Source organism: Medicago sativa, chromosome 2 (genome assembly GCF_051527215.1).
Source record: "Medicago sativa cultivar Bolivia chromosome 2, Bolivia_mono, whole genome shotgun sequence".
NCBI lineage: Eukaryota > Viridiplantae > Streptophyta > Magnoliopsida > Fabales > Fabaceae > Medicago > Medicago sativa.
Genome location: NC_140750.1, coordinates 47,564,245 through 47,584,382, shown reverse-complemented (window position 1 = coordinate 47,584,382; position 20,138 = coordinate 47,564,245). Strand labels below are relative to the sequence as shown.

Genomic DNA, 20,138 nt, shown 5'->3' with positions numbered 1-20,138 from the left:
TCATAGGAAATTTTACACACATCATATTTTTGGAGAAAATTGCTAGATATCATAATGAATTAATAGTAATTAAATGAACAACAGGGTTAATAGCTTCTTCAACAACTAAGTACTTATATGGTATGGCACACAAAATAGCCTATACATATGCATGGTACACTGTGTGAAATGTGTCTGCTTAAATCATGTGACAATAAGGTTAGCAATTCCTAATAGGGATATATCTAGCATAAGGGAAGCAAAATTATCTTTTATATATATATATATATATATATATATATATTTCCTTTCAAAAAAACAGTAAACAAATACAGTGTCACAACCTCTTCAAAAATAAACAGTGTCATATGTTAGATCTGTTGGTTGTTATATTTGCATATTTTGAAAAAACTTTTCAGGCAGAGGTAGAGGAGACATTAAAATCTCTATTATTGTAACATAAAACAACATTTACTTCAAACATCAAAGCATATAAAAAAAGAAATCAAGAAGAAATCTTAGACAAATTGAAAGAGATCATCAAACATAAAAAGGATGAAAGCGAAGAACTAGGAGCTCCCTTCAGTCCAAAACAGAATTTGCCAGTAGAACTCTCACTTGGCGCTTTGGGCTGCAAGGAACTCCCATTTCTGCAACTTTCATATATCACAACACAAGTCTCAAATAGCTTTGATGAATTGAACAAGAGTGTAGCTGGAGTCATTTATACAAGCCTCATTTCCTTGAATTTTATTAATAGACCAAAATAATTCAATTCAATTTTCAACCATCTACCATAAAAAAAGAATAAATAAAAAGTTATTAATGAAAATGAACTATATTCATTTATAACTGGAGTTACCGTTACAGCTTAGAAAACCACTAAAAACAAATTGCCACCTTTTTAACAATTTGTGCTATCATGAGGGAGATTTTAGCCATGTAAGGAGCACCTATAGGCACCATAGGCATAGCTAGAAATTGGTTTCATGACTCAGTTTCAAGCTTCCTTAATACAAAAGTAATATGAACATAAATGCTTGATGGTAACACTTTCATATATCAAAGAGAATACGAAAGGCAACAATAACAATACCTATCTAACAAGAGTTAACAACATTCTCAAAAAAGGAATATATATTACATCACATATAAATGACATTTATCCTTTCCTTTTCCACTTTGAGGTATTTGAGTTTCTTAGTGGTTTTGTTTCATGGTTTGTAAAGTGGTCCCTTGTTGGCCACTATGAGAATTTTGCTGCATTTATCTTCTATGTTATGAATGTGGATTCTCAAAATCTCTTTAATTTGATGAAAGTAATTGTTTTACTTTGTATCCCATCAGAGGCATAGAGATGGGATTGCATTCCTACCATGATTCCTTTTTTAAACCACGTGATAGGAACTTCATTTTTTTTTTTCAACCAACATTTATGTCTCACTTTCTTTCCCCTATATACACTCTTCAAAATATTGCCATTATATAATTCAGTTTGTAATTAAACCGTGAAAGCTCCCTTGCTCTTTTTCTTTTGTCTCCGCTTGAAAGACTTGTGACAAAATGTTCATTTAAAAATAACTAATCTCCTTCAGGAAATTTGTGCGATACATTACGTGAATTTTTCTATCCCGACTGATTTTTCTCCATACACAAAAACCAAAGATCGAACCCTTCTGACTACTTATTTAAAGGGTCAAAGTCTTTTTATCATTTGAACTAATAATTCATAGTTGTTAAAGTGTTTATCTTAGTCAAGTTATTAAAAACTAATAATTAAAATGCATTTTGTGATCTTTAAGTTATAAGATTTTAACGAGTTAAACCTTTAAATTTTGTTGTAACAAATCGTTCCTTTAAGTTATAAAACATTTTCACAATACCCTTTCACATCAAACTCCATTAAAAGAAGGTTATGTGGCTGCTTTAAAGCTGAAGTAGCAATTCCAACTCAACAAATTGCATTTATTTATTATAATAATTAAAAGTTCAAAAATTGATGAAGATGAAGTTATTATAATAATTAAAAGTTCAAAAATTGATGAAGATGAAGAACATTTTGATTTTTTACATTTATTACATTTAATTCTTTTTTTATTTTGGTAGATTTTTTGGTAGATAGACGAAATGACAAAGGCATTATAAATTCACACACACAAGTGGAGGTACCGGGGTTCGAACCCCGGTCATGGCATCCGGCCTAACAATTTCGGCATTTTTGCCAGTTGAGCTAGGACTTCTAAATCATGACCCCATTCGCATACGAAGTTTGATGGGAAGTGACAATAGTAAAAACATTTGATGACTTAACCACCGATTTGATACACAAAAATAACTTATAGAATTAACTTGTTAAAAATGTATAACTTAAAAGATCGTAGGATGCATTTGACAAACAACAAAAAAAAAACTAATTTTAGATTTGAGTGTGAGTTTTTGTTTTTTGACCCGAGATAAAAAATATAAAATTCCTAGTGTGTCTATATATATATGAGGACATATCATACGAGAATGCATTATGTGTATGAGAATGATGAGAATAGTTATTAAGCCTTATATTAACTTTATATGGTTGTGATTGAAAAACAACGCACATGTGCATCCCCTTATTCTATTATTTTTCTCTAACACATCTTTCTAATTTTTGTCTTCGTCACGGATCCGGATTCCATAACTTTTTGGCAGGAAAAGTCATGTGATTTTGCTCAATATCAACCCTTAATTTAATCTCATGGTTCAGATTTTGACACGTGTCTCAACCTTTGTATGTGTTAAAAAAAACATAAATAAAACCATATTGAGATCCATTTCACAAACTCATACCCATACCACACAACCCATAGTCATGACCCGCTGTCATCCAACCGCCGCAGCGGTTCTGATACGTCGCGCGCCGCAACTCTCACCGTCGCACCTCTCGCCGATAGTGTTTATATCCATATTTTTCCTTTTCTATGTGATGCATTTGGACTTTAGATGCTCTAAAGTGATTGAAATCTGGCCATTCATGGGAGGCATGCATTAATCTTAGATCCTCACTTTTCCAGGATGCAAAATTTTGTTTGCTATTTTGACAATGTGAGATAATCGGGAATATTTTTCAATTGATGGTTAATTTGATCAATTATGGTGGTTCTGAAATTTGTTGACACTGAGGTTGTTGCTAGTAACACGCGCACAAATGAAAAATCTTGTCATCAGGTTGATTTCTAAGCTTTCATGATCATGTTTTATTTTCTTCTTTTTATTTTCTATTGATTTTATTCAGCTCCTTGTATTGTTAGTAGATACCACATGATGATAAAATATTAATATACACAAATTATATTTGGCTCTTGTATTGTTTATATAATATAAAAAAATTGGATGTTTTTTTCACTTAGTTCATGATTAACAATGCTCATGTTCGTCTACGCAATTCAAAATAACGAGGACATGAAAATAAATGTTGTTTGTAGATACCACTATTGCAAAAAAAAAAAAAAATCAAATAATCATTTATTACTGTATATTCAGATCCTTGATTTCATTAATATTTGATCCTTGTATTGTTTGTAAGTACCAATGGATGATAAAATATTAATAATGCATATTTGTTCAGTTCAGATCCATGTAGCAATGATATGCTGTTACATTCAATTATTTCAAATTTTCAAATTATTATCGGTGTCAACATGTTAATCTTGTCTCTGGTGTCTTTGTTAGCGCTTAAAAAGTTTTAATTGTTAAGTAATTTCTAACGAGATGTCGTTGTTTAATAATGTCTAAGGATTTATCTCTCAAAGCAAACATATATTATCAAAATAATGTGCGTGTGATGTTGCTCAAACATAAATTGTCCAACATTAACGACTATTGTGATTAGAAGTATGAGCTTAATTATAGAGTTTAACTAATGCGTTGAAATAGGTGTTTAAAGTATTGTGTGGTCAGCATAAACAACTGTTGTGATTAGTTTGCATTGAGTATATTATTAGCTCAGGGTACATATTGTGAATGAATACCCTTTTTTTAAAGCCCTGAGTTAATGTAAAAAGTCAAAAAAAGCATTCGATAGGTTGTAGGATAATGATGTTTTTAGGTTAAATTTGACTATATAGAAAATGTGTATGCCTTTGATTTCCGGTTTTAAGGTTCATTTTGATGCTAACATGTTTGTTCGTTTGGTTTTCCACGTCGAAGTGCCATAAAAAACAACGAATTTGGCTTATAAATGTAAGAACCAATGAATTAGGAAGCCTTGTGTCCTTAGGTTCTGTTGCAAATGCCTCTTGGGCAGGTTTTATTCACCTTATATTATTTTCAATTAGGTTTTATTTTCAAAAATATTCTATTTACCAATAGTACAAAGGTAGACTATTTTATTGTGATGTTGTTTAGATAACACAATAATTTATTGGATATGTGTTAAACTCAGATACAGGGAAAAAGAAAAAGAACTAGACTTGTTGAATGATTGGATATGTCCAAGGTGCAAAGGCAATTGCAACTGCAGTCACTGCATGTAATTTATGGTTAGAATGTAATTTTAGTTTGGTATTGTGGTTTTCATTTTGTATCATTGTGTGTTTGTTCGGAATTAAGAGTAAGCTTATAGGATAAAGAACAACCAACAACCTACTGGTGCTCTAGCTCGTATAGCCAAGGAATCCAGTTTTAAGTCCGTGTCTGAAGACTTGCTCTCTTTTGATTTCAAAAAGGGTCTTGGTAGACCTAAAAAGCTCAGGCTTAGAGAACCGGGTGAAGGTGGTGCAAGATTTAGGAGGCCCAATGTAGCTTATAGATGCACTACTTGTGACAAATTTGGGCATAATGCAAGGACATGTAAGAAATATCAGAACCCAGCTGCCCTCAAAAGAAAGGTATTATATATTATTTAACTAAGTAATTCGCATATGCATGCTCTTTGATATGTAATTTCTTATTTAACCAAATATTCCTGCATTTTTTTTATAGAGAAAACCAACTAAATATGCGTCAACTGTTGAAAATGCTACTTATGAAATTGTGGTAAATGTTACTTCTGAAACTTTGGATAATGGTTCCTCTCAAACTGTGACAAATAGTAATCATGCAACTGTGATAAATGATAATGTTGAGACTTGACCACTTACCATTTATCACAGTTTCATGATTACTATTTGTCACAGTTTGAGAGGAACCATTTACCAAAGTTTTAGAAGTAGCATTTACCATAGTTTCAGAAGTAGCATTTTCGACCGTCGATGCATATTTAGTTGGTTTTTTTTTTTGAAATAAAATGCAGGAATATTTGGTTAAATGAGAAATTACATAAATGCAGGAATATTTGGTTAAATGAGAAATTACATATCAAAGAACATTCATATGCGAATGACTTAGTTAAGTAATATACAATACCTTTCTTTTGAGGGCAACTGGGTTCGATTTTCCTTACATGTCCTTGCATTATGCCCAAATTTGTCACAAGTAGTGCATATATATAAGTTACACCGGGCCTCCTAAATCTTGCACCCTCATCACCCAGTTTTTTATACCTTAGGTTTTTATGTCTACCAAGGACCCTTTTTGAAATAAGAAGGGAGCAAGTCTTCAGACACAAACTTAAAACTAAATTCCTTGGTTATATGAGCTAAAACACCAGTAGGTTGATGGTTGTTCTTTATCCTGTAAGCTGTCTCTTAATTCAGAACAAACACACAAAATGATACAGAATAAAAACCACAATAATAAACTAAAATTACATTCTAACCATAACTTACATGCAACGACTGCAGTTGCAAATGCTTTTACACCTTCGACATATCCAATCATTCAACATGTCTAGTTCTTTTTCCTTTTCCTCGTATCTGAGTTTAACACATATCTAATAATTTATAGTGTTATTTAAAAAACATCACAAAAATAATCTACCTTTGTACTCTTGATAAAATATAATAGTTTTGAAAATAAAACCTAATTAAAAATAATATAAGGTGAACCAAACATGCCCAAGAGGCATTTGTAGCAGAACCTGAGGACACAAGGCTTCCTATTTCTTTGGTCCTTACATTTATAAGCCAAATTCATTGTTTTTTATGGCACTTTAATGTGGAAAACTAAACAAACATACTTGTTAGCATCAAAATGAATCTTAAAACTGAAAATCAAAAGCATACACATTTTCTATATAGTCAAATTTAACCTAAAAAATCATTATCCTACAACCCATCAAATGCTTTTTATTTATTTTTATTTTTTTTACATTAACTCACGGCTTTACAAAAAGGGTATTCATTCGCAATATATACCTTGAGCTAACAATATACTCAATGCAAACTAATCACTATAGTCGTTTATGTTGACCACACAATACTTTAAACACCTATTTCAACCCATTAACTAAACTCCATAATTAAGTTCATACTGCTAATCACAACAGTCGTTTATGTCGGACAATTTATGTTTGAGCAACATCACACACAGAGTGTTTTTTATAATATATATGTTTCCTTTCAACAGTCACAAGTCATTAGACATTATTAAGAAACGACATCTCGTTAGAAATTACTTCACAATAAAAACTTTTTAAGCGTTGACAAAGACATCAGAGATGAGATTAACACGTCGACACCGATAATAATTTGAAAAACTAAAATAATTGAATGTAAATTCATATCAGTGCTACTTGGATCTGAGCTAAACAAATATGCATTATTAATACTTTATCATCCATTGGTACCTACGAACAATACAAGGAGCAAATCTGAATTAAATCAAGGATCTGAATTTATACTAATATATGATTATTTAATTTAATATTTTTTTTTGCAATAGTGGTATCTACCAACAACATTTATTCTCATGTCCAAGTTATTTTGAATTGCGTACACGAACATGAGCATTGTTAATCATGAACTAAGTGAAAAGACATCCAAAATTTTTATATTATATAAACAATACAAGGAGCCAAATATAATTGGTGTATATTAATATTTTGAGTTTAAAGATAGTAACCAGTCAGTGTATTGCAACTATACACGTTTAACCAATCAAAACCAATAATTTTGACATGTCATATTACAATTTTAAAATTAGTATATATTTAAAAAAATAACCATAATCTGAACACGAATACCTAATTGCTTTTGTATTGTGGTCTTGCACTTGCATACAAAATCCCATACATTCTTCTTCTTCTTCTTCTTCTTCAAATATGGGTTCAATGTCCCTTTCTAGAGAGAGACATCAGAGCATAGGCAGGGCAGAGCCTTTCTTAATTTGAATGCAGGTTGAAAGAAGAAAAAATTAAACAATACTAAGGGTGTGTTTGGGAAGAGGGTTTAGGAGGGGAATGGAGGGAGGGTTCACTTTTATTTTTTAAATTACGAACAATGTAAAATGTCTTTTTAAGATAAATTAAGTGTTTTTGAAGTATTATATGATCATTTATCATATTGTTAATTCAATTTTTTAAAAATCATTTTATAATGTCTTTAAATTAAAAAAGGAATGTAAGCCCTCCCCTCCCTTCCCCTCCTAAACTCTCTTCCCAAACACACCCTAAATTCAACTTTTGAAAATGGCTTCAGGTAGTAATCATGTCAATTTCCATATAACTCTATTTATAGTTATCTTGCAACATAGTTATTTTTTGTTTCCAAACGTAACATATTTTTAGTTTTAGTGGAAATTTAAATACTTTGATTTTGTTTTTCAAAAAAAAAAAAAAAATGGGATGGTAAAATGTGAGTTTTTTTCTTCATCATTCACTCCTTGGTTGAATAGAGTGATCAGGAATTGGCCATCACTCCTTTTAAATGTTTCTATATTGTTTCATTTAGCTTATAAATCACTTACTTTAAAATCGCAAATTGTTTTCACTATGTATTGATCCATGCTTTTGATTTTCTTTCGATTAATCCAATCAATTTTTTTGCTACAAATTCAGAAATGTCAATATTTTTTTTTATTCCTAAATCTATATCTAATGCATGGCGTTTAATTTTTTTTTTTTTGCTTCTTCCATTTAATTAGACTCCTTGCTACCATGGTGAATGTGAGGTGAGTGTATATCTACTAAATTATACATATAGTCTTGTTTGCCTTATTTTATATATATATATATATATATATATAGACTACTAATTCAGTCACATTAAAATTTAAGAATTGTTTTTGCTACTATTCCAGGTGTATAGATGACAAATACGCATGTAGATTCTATCATGATTAGTTTTGATGACCATATTCTTGAAATCACCGAGGATACAGACAATACCAATGTTGAACGAACAATGGTGCCTTCTTTATAGCCGTATGAAGGACTAGATTTTGCATAATTTGAAGATGCAGAGAATTACTATACAAGGTATGCAAAGAACAAAGGTTTTAGTTTTTGGTTGGGCCGTATTACTAAATCAAGAACAAATGAATTGATAGTTGACCATAAGATTCTTTGTTCAAAGGAGGGTATGGGAGACACACTTGAGGAACTTGAGAAGTTGTGGTACTTGATAGATCTTTAAGGGTTGGCTATAGTATTTTGACTTTGAGGTGGATTTTTCTGGATTTTATGCTTCTTTGAGATGTGCTTCAACTTCTACGAGGGGGCTATCTTGTGATGCTTGTTTTTTCACTGAGACTATTTGTGCAGTGTGGTGGTAATCTTCTTCAATTTCTGGCCGGACTTGAAGTTTTGTATTAGTTTTTTTACCGGCTTTGTTAAGTGTGCTCTACTGCTGTTGTGTGTATTTTATTGGTATGGGTTGTTTCGTTTTTCACTTTCTTGTTGCTAGTAGCAAGTGTTGGAAAAAAAAATTTGTGCCTTGAATGTTGTGTATTTTATTGGTATTGTATCTTCTTCTGGGAGGCCTAGTTGTTCTTATTTTAGTCCTCCGTTCCAAAATACATGTCCCAATCAACCACTACACACATGCTAATACACAACTTTGACCGTTAATATCTTTAATTATATATAATAAAAAGGTATAAAAATTTTATATTTTAAATATATTCGTCGAGACAAATCAAACATCATCTTACATGCTAACATTTGTATTTACATATTAGTTAAAAAATATGGTCAAAGCAAGCTACATGAATAGTGCACATATGTTTGGCTTAGGTGTTGTATCTTCTGGGAGGCCTAGTTCTTCTTATTTTAGCAGGTACTTCCTTTGTTCCAAAATCCAATCAACCACTACACACATGCCAATACACAACTTTGAACATTAATATCTTTAATTATATATAATAAAAAATTATAAATTTTTTATATTTTAAAATATTCATCGAGACAAATCAAACATCTTACATGCTAACATTTGTATTTATATATTAGTTAAAAAATATGGTCAAAGCAAGCTATATGAATAGTGCACATTATAAAATTGTGACATGTATTTTGAAACGGAGGAAGTAGTTTAATTCCTCTCTCTGTTCCTTATTGAACTTCTCCATTGTAATCTAATTTCAACCTTTAGTACAACATATATGCGAGTGTTATTTTAATAAAATTGATTTGGCATTTAAAAAAAAGTTAATTAAAATCAGCAAAATTGAAGCAAGTTACAGGAATCGGTTCATGAAAGATATTAAGACTCGCATCTATAGTTGTTACACTAGTTTTCTTACTAGTTTATTATATTCGAAATCATTATATTTAATGTTGCCCCTTTACAAATGTAAGATGATAACCAACATCAGAAGCTAAAAGATCACCACAATGCACTATAATTGTTCCTAGCTCGTTTATTGGTGTCCTTGAGTCTTTGATGACATCCACTATGACATTGTTGTCTGATTTAAAGATCACGTGAGTAAGCCCCATACTTATAGAAATTTTCAATGACAATAAGATGGAATTGACCTGTCCTTTAGAGACATCAAAATGTGAGTGTATCCATGATGTGTGTGCTACTAGGGGTGGGCAAATACGGGTCAATTCGAATTAACCCGACCAACCCGGTGTAAATTTACACATTCGGTTCAGGTTAAAACGGGTAAGGGGTTGATCGGGTGAATTTTACGGGTTATTATGGGTAGATTCGGTTCGGTTTGGGTGGTCATTTTGAATCCGTTGGAACCCGAACTAACCCGACTAACCCATATGAACCATTATTATTATTATTATTATTTATTAGGTTTTCCATGTTTGTTTCTTACTAGGCCCAAAACAGAAAAAAAAATGTTTCTTAATCCAGCCCAAACCCATTTCATCTCACTCATTCATATTCCCCTCAACCCTAATTTTACATCACGTTGTTTCTATTCTTTTCATCTCATTCACATTCAAACTCATCCCATTCTCTCTCTGCCGTTCCAGTACTTCTTCTCTTTTGTTTTGGAAACATGTTTTTTCTTCTTCAAACATATCATCAATCAAAGGCTCAACAATTTAGCCTAAAAACTCCCACAATACATTTCTTCTTCTTCTAATCACTATCTTCTTTCATTTTTTTTTTCCGATATGGGAGTTTTGTGGTAAAATTGTTAGATCTAGTTTTCAAGATATTGATATTTTTAAATCGTCTTCTGTGGTGTGTGTGGAACTTGAAGAGATTTCGAATCTGTGAACCATAAAAGCAGTACAAAGAAGAATTCATATTGAATTTGTGAATCGAATCTGTGTTGAATTCTTTGACTGTTGTTTAAATCATGCACTGAAGAAGTAAAAAAAGAAAAAGAGAATTGGGAAAAAAATTGAATGAACAATATTGTATAACCCGGAAACCGAACCGATGAACCCGCCAACCCGAAAAACCGAACCCGAAAAACCCGAAGTTTATATTGGTTATGTTTGGGTTTGTATTTGTAACCCGTGGGTTAGTTCGGTTTCAGGGTTTGAACCCGAACCCGAACCGAACCGACCTTATGCCTAGCCCTATGTGCTACAATGAACTCACAAAAGGCGTTGATGTATACACTTCCAAATACATAATACTCCATAATAGCTGGCATAACATAGTGGTTCCTTTATTCTTTTGATAGAGTGTTGATGACATCTCGTCATTACGTAATTTTTTAGGTAATTTTATCACATTTTGGAATTCACAAGGCAACTTATGTAGCAAGAAAAGCAGAAAAACTGAAGAAAGTGCAAAGAAGAAAAACATGTCACGATTCTGCAAAAACGTGACACGATTTGGCAAGGCAAAAATACATGCTCTCGGCATTGAGAAAACGTGTCACGATGACCAAAACGTGACACGATTTGTGGAAACCCTAATTCAGCTATTTTCTACACATATGAAAACGTGTCACGATTTACTTGAAACGTGACACGATTTTGGGCGAATTTCTGAGCCTATTTAAGCTGAAGTCTATTCTGAAGATAAGGGTTACGAATTGAGAAGAGAAAAGTGTGATTTTGAGACCTAAAGACGGCTAGGAGGGCGATTTCTTCAACCTTCTATCAGTTCATGTATGTTTTGATTCCATTATTGATTATGCTATTTGTAAACTCGATTATGAGTAGTTAAATATCTTAGAGATTAGGTCTGAGATGATTCTTTGTAACCCTAATTGATCCACGTTGCTGTGAAACTCTATTTATTGTGAATGACAATCTAGTTTTTATCCAATTCAATTGTTAATGCTTTTTATATCCTGATCAAATATAAACATGATTTAATGAGAATGAATGACTACTGACCATAACTTTCTACTTAGACCTAATTTAATTGTTCTAATAAACAGGGTTAGTCTAGGAATGGATAATCGTTTGTAGTGATATTAGGTTAACGTACTTAAAACCATAGTCACATAATTCGCGGTTCGTTCCGGTACGCGGTACAGGTACGAGTTCGCGGTACGCGACAGGAGAAGAATTCGGTATGTATAGGGGTATACAGCTTCGGTACGCTCCTGTTCGTAGTAGTAATAATACCTAAATAAATATAGTGAGCTATAAAAAAAAAGTATTTTTTTTACCTAATTTCTTCTACCAAGTTTCTCACTCTCCACTCTTTGTTCATGTTCTTCTCACTCAGTCCTCAACCCATGGTGATTCATTTTATATTTACTTTGTAGTCTAAACCTTTTTTTCAACCAATCAGCGGTAACCATGCTTTGGTACGCTTGGTTCGCTGGTTTGTGCGTACCAATATGCCGAAGTACCTGAATTCGGTACTCACGTACCAATTCGCAATTCTCCCTTGATTACACGAATTATGTGACTATGCTTAAAACCTTCAAAGATTATTAGACCACCTAAGGAATTAAGGGCTGTAGTTTGAGAAGAGGGTCCTAACTCAAGGGATTGATTAAGACTATTTTGTTAACTATTGTGAAACTAGAAAATCATTTATAAGAATAGGTGCAGTATACCAATTAGGGGAACATAGATGATTCGAAAGATCTGATCTCATCTCTCTCTTATTCTTTAAAACCAATCTTTATTTTCTGTCGTTACTTTTATGCAATCAAACCAATCAACTGCTTAGTGGCAAAACAAAATAACTTTTATACATCCTAAATAATAACGCTTTTGAATTACTGAAGTTAACACAGTCCTCGTGGGTAGGATCTTTTCTTTACTACTTCGATAGTTTTTGGTACACTTGCCAGATATCTATCAAGTGCTGCAAATCAAAACCAATATGTCCTTGAAACAGTCTACTTGGAGGATGTATATTTTTCCATAAGTTTGATTCCTGCATGTTCTTAACAAATTGTTTACAAGCTTTTAAAAAGGCAAAATGCATAAAATATGTCTATTGAGAGAAAAGTACAAAAAAGTGTTCAGCCATAGAAATAAGAGAATACAAGAATGATGATCCAAAAGCACAAACAACCAAATGACAGCAAAATTACCAATCCCTCTCAAAGACGAAACCAAAAAAACCAAAATATAAACACAGTTGAATAACTCTATGGCAACAAATTAGACTCTCCTCTCCCATCCAAGCACCAACCAAAGAAGGTAGTTAACAAATTATAAGTCCAAAAGCGAAACTTAGCAACTAAGCAAAATTTAGCGGGTTTTCTGATGAAAATTGAAATGAATTGATCAAATTAGGATTTGATTAGGAATTCGTTGGAGTGCGTAAGGGTTACCAAGATTTTGGATGCAAATTGAATAGACAGAAATGATACAGCCCATAAATGCCACCACCAACATCGTATTTTGTCATGTTCAGATTTTCCTATTATTTTTTAAATAATTATATTAATTTGAATACTGAAATATGATGTGTCAATACCATGCGTTTTGATTGGTTGAGTGTGTATACATTGTCAGCTTACCATCTTTAAACTATAATATTTTATCATCTTGTGGTATGTACTAACAATACAAGGAGCTGAATAAAATCAATCGAAAATGAAAAGAAGAAAATAACGAACGATCATGGAAGCTTAGAAATCAACCTAATGACAAGATTTGCCATTTGTGCGCGAGTAACTAGCAGCAACCTCAGTGTGATCGAGTTCCATGTTATTGGTAGTTGTTGCGGGAATGGATCAAATAGGAACAAAATACAGTGAGAGAGAGATATTTTGGTTTTGAAAGTGTGAGATATTATTAATAAGCAGCGGGAAGGGGCTAAGAACACATACATTGTTTCGATATGAAACATTGCAAATGTTTCGGTTGAAAATAAATGGATTATTTTTTGGAAAGAATAATATCAACTTTTTAATTATTTTTTACGGTATATACTAAATGGAAATATTCACCTTTAAATAGTTTTTTTTAAGGAACCAACAAATCCTTATACACTATCGGAATTCCTACTACCGCACCTTCTTGGTGTTTAGACGTTATCAAATTATATTTTCTATGGAATAAATAGGCAATTACCCTCCTGAAATTGTAAGTTTCGTCAATTACCCCCCGAAATTGAACAACGTTAATCAATTTACCCCCTCCGTCAAATTCTTCTGTTAGTAAACATGACGTTTTGCAAATATCCCCCTGAAGTTTTGCACTTATGTGCAAAATGCCCCCCAAACTTAAAAATTATATATTTTTGTTTTCTTATCCTTTAATTTATGTACTTAATTTCTCTTTGATGTTACCTATTGAAAATACTCCTAAAAACCAATGATCTATATTCAAGCGTTACTCTTTCATAACAAGGGAAGACTGGTGCTTTTTATTAGGCTCGTTTGAATAAATGTCAAACTTGAGCAATTCATTGTTTCACAAGCCAAACTGAAGCATAAGTTCCTGCAGCATGAATGTTTAGCTAGCCAATTTACGCTACCATGAATAGATTCACACAAAAGTGCATGAATTGTTTATCTTGGAATTAAGATAGTTATCCAATCTAATAAGCATGAACAACAAACAGAACCCCATTTATCCAATCTAATAAGCATGAACGTCAAACTCTAAGTTAACTGTTAATTGTTTGCCTTTAATATCTTTTGAGTCAAGGATAAGAAAAAAATATATAAATTTTCAAGTTCGGGGGGCATTTTGCACATAAGTGCAAAACTTCATGGGGGTATTTACAAAACGTCATGTTGACTAACAGAGAAATTTGACAGAGGGGGTAAATTGATTAACGTTGTGCAATTTCAGGGGGTAATTGAAGTTTTGTTAATTTCAGGGGGGTAATTGACGAAACTTACAATTTCAGGGGGGTAATTGCCTATGTTATAATCCTATAAGATTGAATGGTTTGCCCTTTTATAGCTTTCAATGGAACATATTGAAAAGAAAAAAAAATTATCAATCTCCATTTATCAACACTACTTATCTTTCAAAATAGACATAGACAACATATATATACTGTATATAAAGAAAATAGGCCGTTTTGTGCTGAATTTTTCTTATTCTAATTATATCCTTAAGTAAATTTGACTATAAGAATGTTATTTTGTTGGTATCATTTAAAAAGATAATAATTTGTTCTAATTTTTTTTAAAGATATCTTTTGACAAATTGAAATATATGATATTTGTTATATTGTTGGTATCACTGAAAAAGGATAATTATATGATAATGGGTTAATTAAGTAAATGGTCCCTATAAATATTCAGAATTTTGTTTTTAGTCCCTATAAAATAAAATCACACTTTTTAGTCCTTATAAAATTTTCCATCACCATTTTTAGTTCCTATAAAATTTTTCCATCAACATTTTGGTCCCTAAAATGCTTAAGGAAAATGTCACAGGGACTAAAAAGTGTGATTTTATTTTGTAAGGACTAAAAACAAAACTGTGAATATTTATAGGGACTAAAAACTTAATTAACCTTATGATAATTTATTACAATATGAAGATGCAAAATATCTAATATCTATATCTATAATTTTAATCAAAATTTCATAAAAAAAATTGTTTATAATTAACACGCGTTTACGCAATAAATGACTCTCTCGATGTATCTTCTTTTTGTCTCGAGTCTCGATATTATTTTTCGTCTTTGTGAGCTAATCAACTCAATATAATATTTCATCAAATATCAATATGTACGGTTTCAAAGACCTACTAGACACTGCATGCATTAGAACCATGGTTTTAAAAACCGGACCGGTTCTTGACTCGGCTGGCGCACTGAGTCACTGGGTCAGTAATCGAACCATTGGATCATTGGTTGAACCGCATAACTGAGCCAGATTAAATCGAACGACTCAGTCATACAACTCGGTTCGTCAATTTCTATAAAATATTTGTATTCATGTTATCCTAGTTAAGTCAAATGACTATGTCATTAAGAAAATTAAAAAAATCATGACACACAAATTAACATAATTTCACAATGGCGTAGTATGCGTCATTTTCGGGTTGAAATGAAATCCAAAAAATAAAAAAGAAATAAATCATACAACACGGGCTTGTTAAAAGGCAGCTTATTAAAAGGCACATCATCTTACCAACTATTTAGTAAACCCTAGTAGCTGAAATCCAAACAAGAGCAGTCGTAAGTGTCATTCATTTATTTTATCCTATCTAGATGTATTATCCTTTCCTACTTATTCCTCTTTGGATTCTTATCCTCTTTGCATAATTGAATGTTGTGAAGCTCTCTCTATGCAATGATGATGCAACTCTATCTCTTCTCGCTTTCCCTCTCTCCCTCCCCGTTTTTTGTGCAGAAAACCGGTCCGGTTCATAACCCACCGAGTGACCGGTTTGGCCGAAAACCGTACGGTTCACACCAGTTCCCTACGGGTCATATACATGCCCGACCGGCCGGTTCAGCCCGGATTTTAAAACTATGATCAAAACTGGTGAATTTGTCATGAAACTTTTGATTTATTCAAACTTACCTTGATGTTTGGCTTCCCATTTAAACTGTTCTCCAACCTTTAGTTTGTTTTACCTAACAAATTAGAGACAAAACACCTTAGGAATTAACATTGCCAAGGGAAATATTATAACCCCTTTTTGTTAGGTAGAGGTGTGGCTTACAATACATCCTTGGATTTGTTTTTATCGATTTTAATGCCTTGTGTGGCTTACTCATGGAATGTAATAGAATGCATACCATTAGCGTCCACTCCATTCCATCCTTTTAATGAGTATCCAAACAATAGAACATTAACTTATTTCATTTCATTCCATCCCATTTCATCTCATTCCATTAATCCAAACATAGCCTTTAGGTTTATTTTTAAATTATGTTTCCTCATTCACTTGAGTGACTCTTTTAAATGCACAAGATAATGTTCTTTACTTTCTGATTTGACCACCACTTCATCATTGTACACCTTGGAAACTTTCGAATAACGTCATGGAATATTGTGTTCATTTATCTTGGTTATGTCACCACCACATTCTTTCATCTAAACAAAATTTCTACATTAAATTTCAACGATAAATTTTCCTATCGAGGGGAAAGATGTAGATGTAGCACTTCGATCTAACCCAAACGATTGAGAACTATGTAGATTCGTGTTTGTGACCATTTCTGCTAAAAATTTATCATGTTTTCAACCCTTAGGTTCTTTTAAGGTGAGGACCCTTAGGTTTTTAGTAATATTCTTTAAGTTATTAGACTAAGTGTAAGTAACCCATTGTTAGCCTGTAAATTTGACAGGCTCATTTAATATGGTCAACATTTGTTTTACCTTTAACCTTGCAGGAATCAAAGAGCTTTCGCATATAAAGTGAAGAGCTTCCACAAAGCATCAAGCCTAGAGCGTATGGTCAGAATCTCGACAAAGCAAGGCTGAAAGGGTGTTTGACGTCGTAGACAAGCAAAAGGGCGGGAAATCACGATTTCAAGCAAGTAGACGGTTTCCGTTTAGTGGAGAACGTGGGACAAGTAGTCCAAGATGGAGGAAGTGCTGATCACATGCTTAGTGGTTCGCCATCTAATTTTTTAGTATAAATAGTATTTTCCAAATCGGGAAGTAGGTTGCAAATCATATACATAATTCTACAACACTCAAACTACCGGCGTCTAGGGAAACGAGTTATACAGAATGTATGTAAACTGATTTGTAGACCACCCCCTTTTATTTTAATGCAATACATTTTACCTTTTCCTTGAGTTTACGTGCGTAAACTTACTTTTATCTTGCTTTATTTTAAGCTTTTTACTTGCAAACTCAAACCTGTCGAGAGACAGTGCCTTTTAATTCAAACCCGTCTTGCTCTCTAAGCAACCTGAGTGCATTTCGTGGCCTTTTTTCAAAACCTTTTCCTATAAAAAAACCTTTGCACAACGGTCTTGATATTTCTAGTTCGATCTCGCTTGTAATAATCAGAACTAGCCCCCATTTGCCAAAATCACAGGCAAACAAATTGGCACGCCGAGTGGGACCCAGTTTGTGCAATTGATTTTCAAAAACTTTTTCAAAATTAAAAACCGTTTTCAAAAACTTTTTCAAAAATCTGTCTCTTTGAAGAGATCCGTTTTTAGAATTTTGTTACTATTTCCGGGTAACTTTATTGCTAAAAACACCAAGATTGTTTGTGTATGCATTTGAGAAGTGGTAAATCTATGACTCGTGCGAGTTCATCCGCTTCACAAGCACAACCTTTACAAGCGACTTCTCCATTGGGAGATTTAAACGTGTCGACCCCTGTGGGGGCAATCATGGCTATGCCAGGCTCGACGGAAATGGGAGTAACCGTTCCTTCAACCGTTTCTACGTCCACTCAAATGATACGACCAGAAATAGGAACCGTTATACCCCCATTCACCGATGTTGTTCCTTCGACTACCAGCATGCCAAGTACTAGTGCTCCTTCAAACAGGCCTAGGCTTGATGAACGAAATGTAAATATGCAGAATGTTTCGCGGGAACAACCGTATGGTATTGTTTCGCGGGAACACTTAGTGGGCCACGTTCCATTGGGAACTACCACTTTTGTAAAACTGTCAAACACAAGATGTTGACACCTGTCTTGATCAAAAGGCTATAAAACATAAAGGCTTTACCTTTACCTTTTCACTTTCCAAACTTTCCTTTTCTACTATTCATTCTTCTTCTTCAAAGCAAAAACCAGAAAAAACCCTTTTTCTAAACCACATCTTTTCCAGAAAAAATTACCCCATTCCATTCGTCATTCTCAATCGTTAAACACTCATACCATGACAAAAGCACAAGGTTCTTCATCTGGAACTGCAAAGCGCGATGAGCCTATAAATTTCTCTAAGGAATTTTCCATCGGCGCTCCTGTGTTCATAGAGGAACCTGGTATCAAGGAAGCCGAAGATAAAATCTGGAAATCGCAGGTAATTATCTCTTGCCCTAAATCACAACATGCATTATTAGGGCTGCTTCCTATAGAAAAGGAAACCCCAAAGGGTCTTAGCACCGTTTTTCCATGTTCAGAAGAACAACTTCCACTAGTCTTCACTAAGGGTCCATATGACTTAAGTTTTTTGAAATCCAAGTTCAGAACTGAACCACAAATTGGCGAAAATGACCCTTACATTGGCTGGCTAGATAAACTAGAGAAGAGAAAAGGTCAATTTTGGAAAGATATAGGCATTTTTGACCTTATTCAGCTGTCTAGGCTAGGACCTAAGTACCACAATGAACTGATAATCGCTGCTTTGCATTTTTGGAATCCTTCGACAAATAGCCTGCATCTAAAATGTGGTATGCTTACACCTACTTTGTTAGATGTCGCAGGCATTACTGGCCTTAAGCCTACTGGCCAAACTTTCGATCCTGAAATTCATCAAACATACCTTTCTTTTGATTTTACTAGGCCTGCCTATGGTTACTTTGCCATAGACCATCATGATACTTCGACTACTGAAGTTTCTGATATAGAACACATTGCCTTTTTAACCTGTTGGCTATCTAGATTTGTTTTTTGCTCAAGGTCAATCCAGATTCCCAAAAAGTTAACTGGTTTAGCCATCCAATTGCACGAAGGCAAAGACATTTGCCTAAGCAAACTCATTTTAGGATCCTTGTATGAAAACCTAAACCAAGCAGTAACCAACTTCAAAGATTATCCATCTCGGGGTAGTTTGATTATTCCTGGTCCTATTTGGTTGTTTCAATTGTGGCTCTTGGCCACTTTTAGGACAAAGCTGGCTATCACACTTCCTAATCGCCTCAAGAAAGCTTATGAAGATAGCCCTATCGAAGGTATTGGTTTGGCTATGCTCCAATATAGCAATAGGACTTCTCAAGACCTATTTTCTATTGCTTTTAATACCTTCTTAGAATGTGATACCTTTACTCCTGCCATGGCTCCATTCACTGTCAAGCTTCGAGGGCCAACTTGGTTTACAAAGGAATTTCCAGCAACCTCCATCGAAGATGAGGCGGAAATCAATGCCATTTGGGAAGCTTATTTAACTCCCACATATCTATCTAGCAGGCTTACCCCTGGTAGTCCTTATGGGTTATATGGTTATCAACCAAACCATGTTGCTAGGCAATTTGGGTTAGTTCAGCCTAAACCCACTTCTTTGTACCAAAGCATAGATGACCTGAAGCAGCCAATGATAGAACACTTTTGGAGGTCAACTTTACGTAAAGCTGAAAAACAAAAACTTGTTTTCAAGCCTATTCCATTTGTTTTATCTACATCATGCACTGAAGCATTCTTTTGATGGTGGCGGGATTATTATGAACGCCAGACCAATCGAGTGAATCCTGATCGAATACTTCCTCAACTAATCCTTGCTTTTAACAATGTGCAGAGCAAGACTAAGAAGACCAAAGGTACGCATATTCGAGAAATTCAGGCTTTTCAAAAGTACTTTCAAACTGTATATGATCCTTTGCATTTAAAAAGAACAGTCAATTATGCCGCCCAAACCTTAAGAGAT

General features: G+C 33.4%; 1 long non-coding RNA gene across 2 annotated transcripts; it reads left to right on the top strand.

Moving 5' to 3' along the window:
- Positions 1–2,469: 2,469 nt before the first annotated feature.
- On the top strand, positions 2,470–8,720 carry LOC146946994 (uncharacterized). 2 transcript variants are annotated; one of them, XR_015026881.1, is made up of 2 exons: positions 2,470–3,180; positions 8,131–8,720. It is a non-coding gene; the product is annotated as an uncharacterized LOC146946994 (long non-coding RNA). The 2 variants fall into 2 exon arrangements; XR_015026880.1 differs by lacking the exon at positions 2,470–3,180 and adding an exon at positions 7,495–8,001.
- Positions 8,721–20,138: the final 11,418 nt, after the last annotated feature.